Here is a 12,766-nt window from a genome sequence, read left to right on the forward strand (position 1 = left end):
AGATAGATAGATAGATAGATAGATAGATAGATAGATAGATAGGAGATAGATAGATAGATAGATAGATAGATAGATAGATAGATAGGAGATAGATAGATAGATAGATTGATAATAGATATGAGATAGATAAATGGATAGTATATATGACTATAATAGATAGATAGATAGATAGATAGATAGATAGATAGATAGATAGATAGATAGATAGATAGATATAGATAGAAGATAGATAGGAGATAGACAGATAGTATATATGACTAGGTGATAGGATAGATAGATAGATAGATAGTAGATAGATAGATAGATAGATAGATAGATAGATAGATAGATAGATAGATAGGAGATAGATAGGAGATAGACAGATAGATAGATAGATAGATAGATAGATAGATAGATAGATAGGAGATAGACAGATAGTATATATGACTAGGTGATAGATAGATATAAATCGCTGATTTAGGGTATAAACACACACACCGTATACGCTGCGTATTTACTGCTGCGATACGCAGCAAATACGCAGCAAATACGCAGCAGATTAGATCTAAATAACTGAACACAGCATCAAATCTAAACCATCAAATCTGCTGCGTATACGGTGTGTGGGTTTGTACCATTCAGTTTTTTTCATCAAGACTGGAGTGCTGCAGTTGCTTTTGTATTTATCTAGATAGATAGATAGGAGATAGGAGATAGATAGATAGATAGATAGATAGATAGATAGATAGATAGATAGGAGATAGATAGATAGATAGGAGATAGATAGATAGATAGATAGATAAATAGATAGATAGGAGATAGATAGATAGATAAATAGATAGATAGATAGATAGATAGATAGATAGATAGATAGATAGGAGATAGATAGATAGATAGATAGATAGATAGATAGGAGATAGATAGATAGATGATAGATAGATAGATAGATAGATAGATAGATAGATAGTATAGTATTACACATTACTAAGAAAACATTCACTTTTTTCTATCTTATGTATTATGGGTGACATCTTTATTCCTCAGGCCCACCTTCTTGTATGGACGGGTATCTGGGGCAGCTTCCAGTCAAACTATTTGGTTTCATACCCTATTTAATCCTACGCAAAAAACAAACAAACCCCAAGACACTATGAAGCCCCCCTCCAGCTGCTGTGAATGTGCTGAACACCTGCAGCCGGGCGCTGTGATGTGGTGAGGACTGCGCGCGGCGGGTATCATTGTGCTGCGCGGTGGTCTGGGAGTTAGGGGGGCTGCAGATGGTAACATGTTGAGTTTTAGGAACAGGTACCGAGTTTTTGCTTTCACTAGCAAATGTTTTTGTGTAATTTATTGTTTTCATATAGGCTTGCAACATCATTTTTTTTTATACTTTGGGTTGTTAAAGGGCCCCCAAAAAGCAGTCCTGGTATCCATATGGCCAGACAATTTTTTTTTACATTAGACCAGACTGTTATTGCTTTTTAATTCTCACTAGTGGTTGTTTGGAGTTTTTAGGCTATATTAAAAAAAAAAAAAAAAAAAAAATTAAAATTCAATCTTAATTTTAACTTAAAAAAAAAAAAAAAAAACAGGTGAAAAACACTGCCAGATTTTGCAATAGCAGGTCATTCATTATTTGGATGGTTGAAATCAATTGCAGTCGTTGTTCTATACTGTGTGCACTGCCAGCCAATTTTCTGTTGACTTTAATGGAGCACAGTATAAGGCTATGTTCACACAATGTCCAAAAAAGGAAAAGGGAATCCGCTTTATGGGTTAAAAAAAGACGTCCATTATTGCATCAGTTTAAGTGACTTCAAGAAAATGCATTGAAGTCTATTGAATAACACACTTCTTTTTTCACAGTGTATTGAATGACGGAAGTCTTTTGAGGCGGCCGTCATTCAATACACTGTGTGAAAAAGACGTCCGTTATTCCATAAACTTCAATGCATTTTATTGAAGTCACTTAAACTGATGCAATAACGGACGTCTTTTTTAACCCCCAAAAGTGGACGGCTTTTTCCTATTTTGGACGTTGTGTGAACATAGCCTTACATTGAAAATAAGGCCATATTTCTTCCTAAAAATTATGGCCGTATTATACCTTTATTTTAGAACATGTGAACATAACCTGAATGTTTTCACATCTAGTTGTTTGACTTCTCACTTTTCTACTTAAACATGCTTTTTTTTTTTCATGGATTTTTTTTTTTTTTGGAGGGGGGAGGGGTTCTGCTTTTTAAACACCAATACCAAGCTTATGTTTATTATTAGTTGTTAAATTTACAAATAAACTTATTTATATAAAAATAATTGTGTTTTACTTTATTTGCTTAATTTTTTCATTCATTTATTTTTATCTATCTATGTAACTAACTATATATCTTTAGTCCATGAGTTCCAGTGTTCTCCAGTGTTTCTGTAAAGACCTCACCAAACAGCTCCTCATATCTTCGCTCCTCAGGCTTGCTTCACGCTGCCTTAAAATCTCAGAAAACGACAATAAAAACGGCAGTAATTTATTTCTTTTAAGAAAAATTATTTGTCAGGGAAGTTTAATGTGTTTTTAATCGTGTTTTTTGGGTTGGCGTTTTTCTTTCCTTTTTGGTGTTTTCGAGGCTTTGTGGCAGTTTTTCCAAACGGAGCATGCAGAGGGTGTGGCCTTTTTTGGCAAACTGTGGCATTTTTTTCTCCCATAAACTTCAATGGAATTGTTCTGATTGTGATGTGGTGGCAGAGGAAAAAAAGTTTAGCAAACAAAAATGCCTAAACCCCAAAAAAGATTATTCATACATAAAGTAAAACACCAGAAAAAAATGCTAAAAAAAATGAAAATGCATGGAAAAAACTGAAAAGTGACTGAATGGGTTTATAGCACTTTCAGAGGTGCGTGTCAGTTTTCTTACCAGTGGAAAACTTTACTTTATATCTAACTAAACTAAATCAGAAGGTGATGTGAATATACATATAAAGTATGTCTTCAATTTACATTCATAATTTATTTTTTAGTTCTCATGCTTTATGACAAAGCTATACTTACTTGAATCCAGGTCCAGTCTCCTGAAGTCAGCTATATAACAGATATACTTACTGTATCGAGGTCAGTCTCCTGAAGACAGCCATATAACAGACATACTTAATGTATCCAAGTCTAGTCTTCCGAAGGCAGCTATATAACAAAGCTATACTTACTTGTATCCAGGTCCAGTCTTCTAAAGGCAGCTATATAAAAGCTATACCTACTTGTATCCAGGTCCAGTCTCCTGAAGGCAGCTATATAACAGCTATACTTACTGTATCCAGATCCAGTCTCCTGAATGCAGCTATATAACAGCTGCACTTACTATATCCAGGTCCAGTCTCCTGAAGGCTTCTATATAACAGCTATACTTACTTGTATCCAGGTCCAGTCTCCTAAAGGCAGCTATACTTACTGTATCCAGATCCATTCTCCTGAAGACAGCTATATAACAAGTCTATACTTACTTGTATCCAGGTCCAGTCTCCTGAAGGTAGCTATATAACAAAGCTATACTTGTATCTAAGTCCAGTCTCCTGGAGGCAGCTATATAACAGCTATAATTACTGTATCCAGGTCCAGTCTCCTGAAGGCAGCTATATAACAGCTATAATTACTGTATCCAGGTCCAGTCTCCTGAAGGATGCTATATAACAGCTATACTTACTGTATCCAGGTCCAATCTCCTGAAGGCAGCTATATAACAGCTATACTTACTGTATCCAGGTCCAGTCCCCTGAAGGCTGCTACATAACAGTTATACTTACTTGTATTCAGGTCCAATCTCCTGAAGGCAGCTATATAACAGCTATACTTACTGTATCCAGGTCCAGTCCCCTGAAGGCTGCTACATAACAGCTATACTTACTTGTATTCAGTCTCCTGAAGGCAGCTCACATCCCCCATTGATTTAGATTTTGAAGGTTATAACAACAAAGACACTTTAACATCAATAAATAATGGACAAATGTAATTAAACTAATATGAAATAGAGATTTTTTTTATTTTGTTAATTTTCCTATTATTAATATTCAAAAGTTCACTATCTACCTAGCGTTTCATCCTTTCATGGTGAAGATCCCAACTGTCAAAGCCCCAGGTCCTATAAGTAAGTATTAACCCCTTCCTGTCCTGCAGTAGAATAATGTGCCATTCCAGTTTTATGTTACGCTGGCATGTAGCAACCTGACCACACTAACAAGCATTATTACAGATGCTTGCTTAACCCCTTATAGGCCATAACAGTAATGTATCCTAGTACATAGTTATCCTTGTAAAACAAAACAAAAAATCAATAAATAAATCCTGTCTGTGTTATCTATATACTGGTGTCACCTGTCACTGTACTCCTGCCTGTGTTATCTATATACTGGTGTCATCTGTCACTGTACTCCTGCCTGTGTTATCTATATACTTGTGTAACCTGTCACTGTACTCCTGCCTGTGTTATCTATATACTGGTGTCACCTGTCACTGTGCTCCTGTCTGTGTTATCTATATATTGGTGTCACCTGTCACTGTGCTCCTGTCTGTGTTATCTATATACTGGTGTCACCTGTCACTGTGCTCCTGTCTGTGTTATCTATATACTGGTGTGTTTTCTGTGTTATGATGAAATTATATCTATGAAGTCTATTGTAGCAGCACAGGAAACCATATAATCAATAATACAGACCTCACCGGGCCTGATTCAAGGTCCAGAAATATACAGTCTAACCCACAAAAAGATAGTGTTTTGCAATAGGACCCTTGTGTCTATACCCTGCCTATAATGTATTAGATTGTGAGCCCTGTTAATGGATGTTAGTGATGACCTCTGTACAGCGCTGCAGAATATGTTGGTTCTATATAGAAGCAATCATAAATAAGATGGTCATTCTTTATCTTATGATCCTTTGGTCTATATTATTATATTCTGCTTTAGAACATTATTAGTCTGACAGATATTGCTCACTCAGAGTTATATATGCAACAAGTCAGCAGTTTGATCAATCCTTTCACTGCCACCTAGTGACAAAACTAAAGAACTGCAACATCATTTATTTGTATTGTATTTGCAGATCTCTAAATTCTCCAGCAGGAGGTGTCAGAGATGCTAGATAGTAGCTCCTTCCCTTTTAACCTCTTAATTTAGTAAACCTACAATGGTGGCAGCTGCGCTCTATTAACCATAAACAACGAGTGAAATGTAGCAAAATTCTGAGAGGAGATTATTACTTCTTATTACCAGGTAACACTCCCCTGTGAATTCTGCCCTGACACCTCTGTGTGCAGAACATGAGCACAGGGACAGCTTTTGGGGGTGTTCACCAGTGTGATTGCAGACTCCACCAAGTGGAAGGGCCAGTGAACCTGAGCAAGTGGAAACTCAGCTGTTACATGCAGCAATTTTGACAGGGTGAAGACCATTGGCATAGTAACCAGAAGCAAAGAACTAAGGTTGAGTGTGTATGGTGTTTTTTATTTTTGTTTTACAGGGGTATACTACCTACAGGGGTACTACTTACCTTGGGGTACCTACCAGCAGGGGGGCAAATACTACCTACAGGGGGGATACTTACAATGGGTACCTACCAACAGGGGGGCTACCTACATGGGGATATGTACAGAGGGTAACTACCAACGGGGGGGGGGGCTACCTACAGGGTACAACCTACAGGAGGATGCTACCTACAGGGGACTAACTGTGGGGGGGATCTACTTACAGGGGTACTACTTACATGGGGGTACCTACCAGCATGGGGGGGGGGGCTACCTATGGGGTGCCTACCTTCTGGGAGGGTACAACCAACAAGGGGATACAATCTACAGGAGGATACTACCTGCAGGGAGCCTACCTAGAGGGTGGGGACCACCTATAGTGGGGGGGGGGGGGCTACCTAGAGGGAAGTAATTCCTACAGGGGGAAATACTGCATACAAAGGTTACTAACTACAGGGGGGCTTATGTACAGAGCGACCTTCCTACAGGGGGACCTACATACAATGGGGGATACCACCTAAAGGCTTCACTTCTGCTCCTTTTTTTGACCATGTAATTGGCTGCCATTCTAATTCCTCCCATCATTCCAATTGTTCCTAATATCCTATCATTATAATGAAGATACTACTCACTCATCACCCTCACTGCAGGCTCCGATGGCCAATATGGTTGTTTGAAACCTCATGTCTGTCCTTTGCATCAGCATTGTATAACATCATCCATATAAATATCAATTTATTAGAACCTTATTGGGTTTAACAATGTAGAAGAAATTCCAACATTCCAAGTTTTTCTTGGAAAACTGAATATTTTCCCTTTAATGGCCTAACTGAGAAGTACATGGTAACAGAGAAGTACATGGTGACTGATACAATCTATGAATTCTTTATGAGGCTCTTGTGTGACTTGATGGCATAGTGCAGTTAGCTGACCCGTCAGTAGGTGGCGCTGTGATATTATGTATCAGTTAATAGAATATACTATCTCATACTGTTCTGTGTTATACTGAGTGCCCAGCCTAATGCAGCACTCCACATGTGGCTGTAGCTACACTACAACTTCCATCGTGCCTGAACAGCCAAAGCTTTCGAGTTACCTGCCCAGGCATGATGGGAATTGTAGTTTGGGAATGGGAATACCTAAAAAATGACCTTGTATAAGGATTGCACAGTAAGAAAGTACTAAACTATGTAAGGAGGACTCTGTATAGCAGAAAAAGAGAAGGCTGGATCTCCTCTCATGGCGCTGCTCAATGTAAATCTCCAAGGCGCAAAAGGCATATAAAATGTATGCACATTTATTGTGTATAAGAACACACACTAAAACAATAAAAACACAATCTATAGGAGGATAAAAAGGTTGCAGATAATGCGTACCAATACAGTACCACACTTAGCCCCCTCTCTGGGCTTTCATGGTTTTTTAAATACTCAGTTACACATAAATACAATCATTCTACCATCCATCTACAGATCTGGTGAAGGGACGTTAGGTCCCGAAATGCGTTATCTGCAACCTTTTTATTACCCTATAGATTGTGTTTCATTGTTTTAGTGTGTGTTTTTATACACAATAAATGTGCATTCAACCTATATGTATGCGCCTCAGAGGTTTACACTGAGCAGCTCCATGACAGCAGATCCAGCCTTCTCTTTTTCTACTATAGCGAGTTGCTGTGACAGGCCCTGAACATCGGGAGTATGCCGGATCAAGGACCTCCAGGCAAGCAGCTCCTCTCAACTACATCAACCCCTTTGTGGGATGATATTAGGGAAAGGAGGGGGAGCGAGGAGGCTTGCAGCAGATCCGGAGCTTGGGAACACCTCGCTGATACTTTCCACAGGACACAATAAAAGCCTTTTTCTAAGTTCTGGAAGCACAGACAGATATATTAAAGGTACCATGTGTCTCCTTGCCTAATACTCACAAAGTGTACATTATTTTATATCTTGGAACTAATTTTATAATTATATACATTTAATAAAGTTTATCTTCTGTCAAACAATATTTGTGTGGTGTTCTTCTATATGTTTTATATTTCTGTATTCCAGTACATTAACAATGTCCTAACGACGAGGAATACGCTGCCGCCATTGCTGGACTTCTCCCCACAAGGGGACAGCAGCATCGCCTGTGTGATCAGTATGACTAGTATGCATGAACAGAAGCTGTACATAAGTAACAAAGCATAGGTGGTTCCATCCAAAACACAGGGCCTCACAGAGGCTGACGGTCTAGTCCCCTTACAGACGGCTCTTGTATGTCCCTCCTCTTTCTCCGACACTCTGTATTACTGTTCAGTGTATGTGAAACCTTTCTCAGGCAGCACAGTACAAATTTAAAGGGGTTATCCAGGATTACAACTAGTTGAACACAGCTGCTTTCTAGCACAAACAGTGCCAACCCTGTCCTCAGGTTGTGTGCAGTATTACAATTCAGCTCCATTCACTTCTATGGAACTGAGCTGCGAAACCCACACCCAACCTGATGACGGGAGTGGTGCTATTTATGGAATACGGCAGCCATGAGTTTCTAACCCTTTAAAGTATATATTTTTCAGTGATTTCCATGTAAGGGTATGTGCACACTGAGTAAATAGGACGTAAAGTCCGTCGTGTAATCCGACACTCGCACCCGCTCGCAGACAACGGTTGGCGCGCGCGTCTCCGCCCGTGCCTTAGACTTCATTCTATGCACAGACGGATTCCTTCCTCCGCCCGAAGAATGAACTCGAGTAAAATGGAAACTATGGCACGGGCGGAGACGCACGCGCCCGCCGCTGTCCGCGAGCGGGCGCGAGCGTTTGTTTTACGTGACGGACTTTTCGTCCTATTTACTCAGTGTGCACACCATAAGACAGCTCTCGTACAGAGAAAGCATTGCCTAGTTTTTGGGGGTTTTTTTGCTTTTTTTTTTTTACTGATCAGAACCAGATACTCAAACATGTTCTTTTGTTCAAAACATTATTATGGGGGGCAGCCATCTTGCCTCAGCCATTTGAACAGCATTTAGAGAAGTGCTTTACAGCAAGCCCCATGGTCCATAGGCAGAATAGACATGACCTGTCTTATTTAGATGAATTTTATATTTTATAATAAGATAAAATGCAAAAGAAAGATTAACAAAAAATGTTTTCCTGGGAGGAAGTCCCAGGAAATTAAAAAAATGGCAGGCGGGGGGGGGGGGGGTATAAAAAAAGAATACATTTAAATGAATTATAATATAAGAAATATTAAATTTAGAAGAATTTTATATTTTATAATGAGATAATAAAATACTAAAATGGAGGGAAATGTTAAAAATGTATCTTTAGGGTAGCTTCACACACACAGTATCGCAGTGGATTGTCTGCTGCTGATCCGCAACAGATTTGATCTAAATAACTGAACACAGCAACAAATCTGCTGCAGATCCTGTATGTGTGAATGAACCTTTAAAGAGGACGTCCCATGAAATTGAAAAATGGCAGATGGGGGGTGTGAGGAAATATTAAACAAGTAAACTCCCCCATCCCTTTGCCTCTATTGTGCCGCTCCCAGATCCCATTGACTGTCATCTTTACATTATGGGTATGTCACGTACCCGGCTTTTCCAGCTGCAACATCACAGCCAGGCTGAGCTCCACTCACTGGTTGGCTGAACGGACAGTCACTCAGTTGGGTGTGTGACGTTGCTGCTGGATAAGCTGCAGGACACCAGCGACTATAAACAGGACCTGGGAGCGGCGCTATGCGTCACAAGGACGGGTAACTTTACATTGTTTATTATTTTCCTGCACCCCTGTCTGTATGACTTTTTTTTTTTATTTCGTGAGACTAAAACAATAGGTAATTTTCTAACGACACGTTCCCTTTAAGTCCTGCAGATGATCGGGACTGAGATGCGATAACAGTCATGGTCTATGGATGAAAGTGATGTTTTTTGAAGAAATTTTTCTATACAACTTATATAAGATTGATGTATTGAAGCACAGATGAACCCCGGGAAGGATATGTGTTTGAGTAGACCACCAAACCTTTTCCCATGTAACACTGGTGTAGCTGTGGTCTAGGCAGACTTGTTGAGAGAGTTCAGCGATCCTCCATTTACACTGCTCGCAGGCACCTTCTGCAGGGTGGAAGTAAATTGTGGTTACACTCAGAGTTAGGCGTGTGCAGAGACACCAGATACTTGGACCACAGGACTTCAGTGGTGGGTTTTATAAGACCCCCAAGGAACGTGTGCCACTTCCTCTTCAGAAAGTAAATGCTCCACCTGGCTGAGCACATCTGCTGCCGAGTGGAGAACATCAATGGATGTACAGACACCGCGCAGACACCTTCCTACCATACAAAAATAAGAAACATGACTTTTTCCAAGAAACACTATTGATTTGACCCTCCCACTTTTTCAGACATGATATTTGCATTACTTATCCTGTAGTAATCCTAGCCTATAATATACTTCAGAGCTGCTTTAATTATTCTACAGGCTTCAGAGCTGAAATCTCCAGAATCCTATAGTGGTTCAATGTTCTTGCAGAGCTTGGTCTTGTAATTTGCTTTCTGGGAGGTGTAGAGTAGACCAGTGAAGGGCATACTGAACTATAGGAGTCAAGCTGAGGTTTTAGTATGAGATCCAGCAGAATTGTAAATGCAGCTCTGGAGTATAATATAGGCTGTCACTCAAGTGCAGAATCTTCACACACCAAATGGGCATCTTCTGGCTTATGCTTCCCCGGTTCTGAAGGTAATTCATCGGTGGGGTTTGGGGATATAGAAGATCAGGACTATGTGAAGAACATTCCTCAACAAGAGGGCTGCGGGCGCTCAAGGATTACCCAAGCCGGGATCTGGAGGTTGCTTGGGGCCTGTTGAATTCTATTAGGATCCTATGGAAATTGTGGGACTTAGCTTGGCGCTGCTTCCATGGAAAACTGTATGTGAGGGACAGTCTGAAGTGCAGGAGCTCTGAGGATCGGGGATGTCCTCGGGATGAATGTGAAGGCATGCTGGAAAGCAGGGAGCATTGTCCCTTTAATACAGGGTGGGTACTTCTATCGGGTGGCCCAGGTTGGCCCATCTCTCCTATGCGGAATTGGCCTATGGAGCATTCAGAAACCTTGGTGGCTGGGACCGGAGCACTTTATTCCTAGTCAGCATAGTGGTCAGGTACCACAGGTGGAGTGCACGGTGTTTAGTGTCGCCTCCCTGTGGATGAGGTAAATAGGGCCACACTCGGTGATCTGGTGAAGGTGCGCTCTGTGGAGTATGAGGCCGGGGCTGCTAGGGCCTACGTCGCCTCTCCTGGTGGGTGGGCTGATGCTGACACATTAGGCTTTTGGTCGGGCTGTAATTATAGGACTTGTAGGGCTAAACCTGGGCTTTAGAGGTTGTGTGGGGGGCTTAAAGGCCTCACTAGTGCTTGGTCTGTAGGTTTATTACATGTAATTTGTTTTTGTACATATTATTAGTGCTTGTATGTATTTGTGTGTATTTATTTTGTATTTTTATATACAGTGATGCCTTGGATTACGAGCATAATTCGTTCCGGGACCGTGCTTGTAATCCAAATCCACTCTTAAACCAAAGCAAATTTTCCTATAAGAAATCACTGATATGCAGACAATTGGTTCCACACCCCAAAAATAATGATTTATTATTCTGAAGAACATGTAAAACAGATAAAACAAACATTCTGAAACAGCAGAATCTGTGATATTATAAGTTACTGTACAATGGAGAGGATGGCAAACACAAAGGCGGACAGAGACTGCAGGGAGCATGAAGGAATGAGCAGGGCAGATGTGGGCACATACATGCAGCGCTCTCTGTCCGGGGAGAGAGAGGTTACAGCTATGGAGAGATTACCTCCATAGTCCTGTCCCCTGATGTAAGCCCCAGCCTGAAGTGGAGCTGCTATGATTTGGAAGATGAGGGAGACTTCCTGGGTCAGAGTACAGAGCTGTAGACCCCGCTATGCAGACCATGCCCCTTTCCCCACTCACGCTCCAACCCAGTACAGGGAGCTCTTAAACCAAAGCAATGTTCTTGAACCAAGTCACAATTTTGAAAAACTGTGAGCTCTTAAACCAAAATGCTCTTAAACCAAGTTACTCTTAAACCAAGGTACCACTGTATTATATTTATTATTTGTGTAGATTTATATATGTATATATCATTTTTAGTGTTTGATCTGCACCGAGGGTTGGGGTTTAGTTTTAAGTGGGGAGTTGGGTGTAAAGGGGGGGGGGGGGGGTGGATATATCTTTGTTTTATATGTTTTTGGGATGTGGTGTTTGGTTTATGCACAACTGATTTATTTTACAAGCGACCAGGGGTTTTAGTATAGTTATATTAGATACAGTTAGTACTGTATATAGTTTGTCATGCTCTGATAATGATTATTATTATTATTATTATTATTATTATTATTATTATTATTATTATTATTATTACTATTATTATGAGATTATATAAATATGAATATGATTTGTCTTTTGTAGTTAGCATATGTGTAAGTATTATTGTGGTAAACATAAGGTTAGACCAACCAATACATTTACAGACTGATATGTACTCATTTTGTATATATTTTACAAGTATATATAATTTGTACTTTTGTTTTTCTGTTGTTGTTATTATTATTGTGATGGTTTACCTATTCTATTTTGTCGTCATTTTATTTTATGCAGATGTTTTATTGGTTATTGAATACTTCACTCACATACATTACCAACACATCAATGGGTGAATATGGTCTTAGATGTATAATTCAAACTTTTTTTTTTTTTTTTTTAACATTTACTGCTTACTGCCCCGGACTTTATACATTGTAATAAATTAGAGTCTATGAAATAATAATAAAGCTTATAAGATACCAAAACAACTGGGGCCTGAACTTTAAATAAAGGACTATGAGGGACATTTACTAAGCAGTCTAATGTGTGTGATTATTCGAATAGGGATTGGTGTATATCTTGTTCCAATATCTAGTGACTTTATCTAAGTAAAAAAGTAGCAGAAAAAGTAGCAAAAAAAGCAAAAATTGCACATCCATATTCACCTGGTACTGACCATACATAGGCCTGCACCTGTTTGTGTGACTTTTTAAAAAGTTGCAAATGATGAATTGGGCGCTAATCCCGGATTAGGGGAACTTTTTGGTGAATACACAAAACAGGCAGATTAAAAAAAAATTGCATCTAAAAAATATTCACCTGTTAAATACTGGTTTATATATAGAACTTAGGCCAAAAATGGGCGAAATATCCAATTATTCACCCAAAAATATATATTAATAAAT

This window comes from Dendropsophus ebraccatus, chromosome 7 (assembly GCF_027789765.1).
Source record: "Dendropsophus ebraccatus isolate aDenEbr1 chromosome 7, aDenEbr1.pat, whole genome shotgun sequence".
Lineage (NCBI taxonomy): Eukaryota > Metazoa > Chordata > Amphibia > Anura > Hylidae > Dendropsophus > Dendropsophus ebraccatus.